This window comes from Macaca nemestrina, chromosome 7 (genome assembly GCF_043159975.1).
Source record: "Macaca nemestrina isolate mMacNem1 chromosome 7, mMacNem.hap1, whole genome shotgun sequence".
Classification (NCBI taxonomy): domain Eukaryota; kingdom Metazoa; phylum Chordata; class Mammalia; order Primates; family Cercopithecidae; genus Macaca; species Macaca nemestrina.
In genome coordinates this window covers 170,674,608-170,681,160 of record NC_092131.1, presented here as the reverse complement: position 1 = coordinate 170,681,160, position 6,553 = coordinate 170,674,608, and the positions used below count along the sequence as shown (strand labels likewise).

The window sequence follows — 6,553 nt, the reverse complement described above, 5'->3', positions numbered from 1 at the left end:
TATTTCGGGGCTTCTAGGAGACTGAGGAAAACAACCTCATTTTCAACAGTCCACAAAGATGTGACATCATTCTGAACAGTAAGGCTGGCTGGGCTGGGTGACTCATGTCTGTAATCCCAAAACTTTGGGAGGCCAAGGCTGGAGGAACACTTGAGCCCAGGAGTTTGAGACTAGCTTGGCCCACATGGTGAGACCCCCTTGCTACAAAAAAATAAAAAATAAAAATAAAAAAAAATTGAGACGTTATTTCGCTTTTGTTGCCCAGGCTGGAGTGCAATGGCACGATCTCGGCTTACTTGCAACCTCTGCCTCCTGGGTTCAAGCAATTCTCCTGCCTCAGCCTCCTTAGTAGCTGGGACTACACGCTGCACCACCACGCCCGGCTAATTTTGTATTTTTAGTAGAGAAGGGGTCTCCAGGTTGGTCAGGCTGGTCTCCAACTCCCCACCTCAGGTGATCCGCCCGCCTCTGCCTCCCAAAGTGCTGGGATTACAGGCATGAGCCACCGAACCCGGCCAAAAAAAAATGTTTCTAATTATAAAAAGAGTAAGGCTTTCCAGGAGGCCAAGCAAGTGTGGTGATTGCGCTGTGAACCGTGAGGGACCAATTCCGCAGCATTTACAAAACCCCCGCTGGGACTCGGCACAGTGGCTTTCCTTCAAATCTCAGCCGCGGCAGGGGCAGAAGCAAGGCACCCGTGAGGCGCATCACTTTGGTTTGTTTGCTTTGGTTTGACCCCAGGCGGGAAAATCCCGGCCTGGTTCTCCTCCTCCTCTCCCTCCCGCTCCTCTCAGCTTTCCTGGAAACTGCTCCGGACAAAGCCGGGGCCCCGCTGCGCTGCAGCCTCCCAGGCCCTCCACGCCGGCCTCTCTGCCTCCTCCCAGGCAGCTCCCTCGCCCCGCGGGCAGCCTCCGTGCTCACCACCCTGCAAACCCCTATCCCTCCGGGCCGGAACACCCCAGCTCTAGGGCTGGCGGTGCAGGGCGCCGAGGGCTGGGTGCCCAGGAGTTCCACAGCTCCCTGCACTTGATCTGCAGTGGTTCCGGAAGGAAACCTCCGCCTCCTTCAATTTTGCTCTGTGACGGGGTCTGGGCTGTGTCGCCCAGGCTGGCGTGCGGTGGCGCGATCTCGTCTCACTGCAGCCTCGACCGTCCCCGGCTCAGGTGATCCTCCCACCTCAGCCTCCCCGAAGTGCTGGTACCACGCCCGGCTAATTTTTAAATTTAGTGTAGAGATGGTGGGCGGTTGGAGTGGGGTCTTACTATGTTGCCAAGGCGGGTCTCGAACTCCTGGGCTCCGGCGATCCTCCCGCCTCGGCCTCCCCAGGTGCCAGCCGCCTCCCTATTTGCTGTCTGTCTGGGGCTTTGCCCTCTGGCGGGCCCCGTGGTAGTGAGCGGCCCCTCGCTGCGGGTGGACCTGCTCCGTGCGAGTCGCGCGGGCTCGCGGCGCCCAGGAGCCTGTGGGACGCTGCGTGGGAGCTCCCATCCCGCGCTCCCAGGACCCCCGGCAGCAGCTGCCACGCTCAGGGCGGAAAGTGCCTGGGTGCCCAGAGCAGGGGCCTGCGGAGGGACCCCCCCAGGAGGACGGCACTGCAGGGCGGCGAGGAGGCAGGGGCTGCGGGACGCCGAGGGCGGGGACGGGGGCGGCGCGCTGGAGACCCCGAGGGCAACCGTGGGGTGAGCAGGGGAGGAGGGGAGGCCGCGGCCGAGGGGCCCGGCGCTGCAGCACGAGGTCGGAGAAACGAAGGGCAGCCGCGCCCAGGCCCTGGAGCGGCCGGGGAGGTTCCGAGTCCGGGGCTGCAGGAAGGGGAAGCCAGCGGGGCGGAGGCTGGCGGAGGGGCGGGCCCCACGGAAGGGGCGGGCAGAGGGGGAGAGAGGAGCCCGGGGGAGCGGTGGCGAGGAGGCCGCGGGACTGGGCAGAGCGAGGGCGCCACAGGTGTGGGGCGCTAATGCGAGAGGCAGGGGCAGCAGGGAAGGAAGGGAGGCCGGCGGGGGAGGCCCGCCCCTTCCTCCGCGCCCCCTCCTCCCTCTTTCCCTCCCCTTTTTTCCTGCTTCCCTCCCTCCACGCCCCCTCCTTCCCTCCGCGACCCCTCCCTCCTTGCCTCCCTTTCCCTAGGGAAGAGTGCCCCTTCTTTCACTCTCCCTTACATCCCTCGATATTCTTAATCCCTCAGGCGGCTGGTCTCACAGGAATTTAGAAGAAAGAAAAAATCTGATTAGAAGTCTGTGGTCAAGCCGGGCGCAGTGGCTCACGCCTGTAATTCCAGCACTTTGGGAGGTCGAGGTGGGCGGATCGCGAGGTCAGAGGTTCGAGACCATCCTGGCCAACATGGTGAAACCCCGTATGTATTAAAAATACAAAAATTAGCTGGACATGGTGGCGGGCGCCTGTAGTCCCAGCTACTCGGGAGGCTGAGGCAGGAGAATCGCTTGAGCCCGGGAGGCAGACGTTGCAGTGAGCTGAGATCTTGCCACTGCACTCCAGCCTGGGCGACAGAATGAGACTCTGGCTCAAAAATAACAATAACAACAACAACAAAAAAACCTCTGTGCTCAGGCAGCAGGACAGGGTGGAGCGTTTGCTGCTTCCAGCTGGGGTAGTAAGGAGTTGATAAAGGCTTCCTGGCCCCCTGGGGCACATGCCTTGACCGCTGGCAAAGCACCCCCATCCTCTGCAGGCTGGGGAAGGGCTGAGTCCCACGCACCCTGGGAGGCGGGAAGTATCCCAGGACACATTTCCTCAGTCACCCTCCTGCCTGACCCACCAGAGAAATGGGGGCGGGTCCCACACGCTCTGGTTTCTCCAGATTTCCTGGATTGCCCTGAACACACACACAGCAACAGGACAGCGGTACTCAAAGGCTACTGCATCCCAAACTCAACCTTCAGAGAAATGGTAGATCTTACCAAAGCAATGTCCCTGTGAAACCGCCTTTGCAAAATTATAACAGACAGCTATGACAGTGAAAGAGATCTGACCTAACTGACTCCATCTTGCTTCCAACCCCCAAGCTGTCCTTGTTCATTCCTGGGCATGAACTAACTTTGGGAGGAGCTTGGTTTATTGTTTTGCTTTGAATCAAAGACAATAACAGCCCTTTCCCAAAACAAACTCCCTGCCTGCTTGGGAACTACACTGCCTTTGCAGGACTAACAAATTAGCTACAAGATTAGAAATTAGGGTTTAGGAGTCATGCAGCTGGAGCCTGCAAGATTCTGAGCCTTCCCAAATTGCTCCTGGGGATAACCTCCCTATGGTAAGGCCTGAGATCTGTGCTTGAGATAATTTGTAGACCCAGCACGTGATGATCGATGATGGACTGGACCCGGCACATGATGATCGATGATGGGCTGGCACCACCCAGATTGATAAACTGGCTCATCTGGTCTTGTGGCCCCTTCCCAGGAACTGACTCAGCAAAAGAGGACAGCTTCAACTTTCTGTGATTTTGTCAGAGGTGTGTGAACCACAGCAACTCCATCTTGAATAGGGGCTGGGTAAAATAAGGCTGAGACCTACTAGGCTGCATCCCCAGGAGGTTAGGCATTCTTAGTCACAGGATGAGGTTGGAGGTCAGTGCAAGATACAGGTCATAAAGACCTTGCTGATAAAACAGGATGTGGTAAAGAAGCCAGCCAAAACCCACCAAAACCAAGATGACGACGTCTTATAATGAGTCTCATGAGTTGTGGTCGTCCTCACTGCTTATTATACTCTAATTATAATGTTTAGCATGCTAAAAGACACTCCTACCAGCACCATTACGGTTTACAAATGCCATGGCAACATCCAGAAGTTACCCCATATGGTCTCAAAGAGGGAGTCACCTTCAGTTCTGGAAATTGCCTGCCCCTTTCTTGGAAACCTCATGTATAATCCACCCCTTGTTTAGCGTATAATCAAGAAATAACTAAACTCTCTCGAGCAGCTCATGCCACTGCCCTGCCTATGGAGTTGCCAACTTTATGGACTCGCCCTGAATTCTTTCTTGTGTGAGATCCAAGAACCCTCTCTTGGTGTCTGGATTGGAACCCCTTTCCAGGAACATTTTTATCTTCCACCCAACCAATCAGCATTCCCCATTTTCCAGCCCCCCCCAACCCTCCAAATTATCCTCAACAACCCAGATCCCCAAGTTTTCAGGGAGTCTGGTTTGAGTAGTAATAAAACTCCAGTCTCCTGTACAGCCGGCTCTGCGTGAATTAAACTCTCCACTGCAATTCCCCTGTCTTGATCAATCAGCTCTGTCAAGGCAGTGGGCATGCAGAGCCCGCTGGGTGATTACACATGGGTGGTGTGTGGCGCCTCCATGTTCAAGCGGCCTGAAGACTCCCTGGTCGAGGCACCCTGGATAACTGGAATTTCCCATACTTGATTTGACTTTTAGAAAAAAAAAAAAAAAATAGAGAATGCAACAGTATTTTTCTTTATTTTTTCACCTGGAAATCATTTTTAACCTTTGAGGGCAGTCAAGGACCCATCTGAAAATTGGACAACTGATTTCCTCAGAAAAGCAGACCTTAAAAATAAAAATTATACATGCCATTTTGGGATCCATAGGCCCTCGGATAAGAATCCCTGTAGTAGGCCGGGCGCGGTGGCTCAAGCCTGTAATCCCAGCACTTTGGGAGGCCGAGGCGGGTGGATCACGAGGTCAGGAGATCGAGACTATCCTGGCTAACATGGTGAAACCCTGTCTCTACTAAAAATACAAAAAACTAGCCGGGCGTGGTGGCGGGCGCCTGTAGTCTCAGCTACTTGGGAGGCTGAGGCGGGAGAATGGCGTGAACCCGGGAGGCGGAGCTTGCAGTGAGCCGAGATCAGGCCACTGCACTCCAGCCTGGGAGACACAGCGAGACTCCGTCTCAAAAAAAAAAAAAAAAAATCCCTGTAGTAAACTGGGCGCGGTGGCTCATGCCTGTAATCCCAGCACTTTGGGAGGCCAAGGCAGGTGAATCACTTGAGGCCAGTAGTTTGAGATCAGCCAGGCCAACATGGCAAAACCTCGTCTCTACTAAAAATACAAAAAATTAGCCGGGTGTGGTAGCGTGTGCCTGTAATTCCAGCTACCCGGGAGGCTGAGGCATGAGAATCGTTTGAACCCAGGAGGTGGAGGTTGCAGTGAGCCGAGATTGTGCCACTGCACTCCAGCCTGGGCGACAGAGTGAGATGCTGTTTCAAACAAACAAACAAAAAAAGAATCCCTGCAGTAAACTGTCTCCTTCCAGCCCCTGGAAGCCATGGCAGCCAGCTGTGCCCACTGCCAATTCTGTCCTACTGTAGGTGGAATTGAAGGCAGATGGGGGCTCCTTGGGGGAAACTGGTGTGTGCTGCCTTTGATGGGGATCACAGCCTCTCAGCCTCTGAAGCTGGGAGACTCGCTGGGATCACCTGTCCAAACAGAGAGCCTACGAGGACCCCAGAGAGCTTCAGGGGAAATGAGTGGCTCAGATCTGGAGCTAGTTTTATGTTAAAAGGTTTATCTTCTTAATAAAGGCCCATTGGGGCCCAGATGAGTAATGAAATGTTGGAGCAGCAAAGCAAACAAAAGCCACCCTGCTGAGAAATGAAGAATGGGCTTGAGCTGTTTTTATTCAAACACTTCTCACACCAAATGTGGGATCTTTTCCACACCAGCCAGTTCTCCAGGACCAACTGAGTGTCCTATGATTCAATTCAGTTCTGACACTAACTAATGTCAGACTGAACAGGTTCAAGGGCTCGGTCCCACAAGATCGCCTACACCGCAGACGCCAGTCACAAGTCTTAGGTACTCAGAGAACCTCCACTTCTGTCCGACTTGGCTACCAAGTCAGGAGGTTCTTACAATCTCCACCTCCCTCAGGTCAATAATTGGCTAGAACAGCTCACAGAAATCAAGAAAACACTTATTTACTATTACCAGATTATTACCATGGACACAGACAAACAGCCAGGGCTAGGTCTGGAAGGGTCCCGAGCCCAGGAGTTTCTGTCCCCATGGAGTCGGAGGTGTGCCGCCCTGTCAATACACGGTCGTGTTTGCCAACCTGGACATTCTCCAGACTCCATTGTTCAGGAATGTTCAGGGAGTTTTCATGACATGGGCATGATTCATGATTCATTAATCATTGACCACTGGTGATTAACTCAATCTCCAGCCTGTCTCCTCTCCCCAGAGTAGGTTTGCAGGGAGTAGGGCTGAAAGTTCCAACCCCCTAATCCTGCCTTGGTCTTTCCGGGACCAGCCCTTATCCTGAAGCTGTTCGGGGGCTCCCAGCCTCCAGTCATCTCTTTAGTACACAAAAAACATTCATTCTTCTCACTGCAGAGATTTCAAAGGTCTTAGGCTCTCTGTGCCAGGAACGGGGACCGGGCTTCACATCTCAGCCTTCCCCAGGCATGACGCCCTGGGCAGCTCATGGTCCTCCGTGCCTGGGGTACTAGGACCCCTCACTGCAGGCCCTTTGGGTAGACTCCTTGGAGGGACCCAAGCAATTCTGTACCACAATTTTTGTTGTTCTTTAAAGAGAGCTCCTGGGTGGCATAAACCTCAGGCCCCACACATCCGCTT

General features: G+C 54.4%; 1 long non-coding RNA gene across 1 annotated transcript in view; it reads left to right on the top strand.

Annotated features, from left to right (window-relative positions):
• The first annotated feature begins 2,076 nt into the window (after window positions 1-2,076).
• The window catches only part of LOC105497512 (uncharacterized), a 40,061-nt gene continuing 35,584 nt past the window's right edge, over window positions 2,077-6,553 (top strand). The window contains exon 1 of the long non-coding RNA XR_011606228.1: window positions 2,077-2,341. This is a non-coding gene — a long non-coding RNA (uncharacterized lncRNA). The remainder of the gene's footprint in view (window positions 2,342-6,553) is intronic.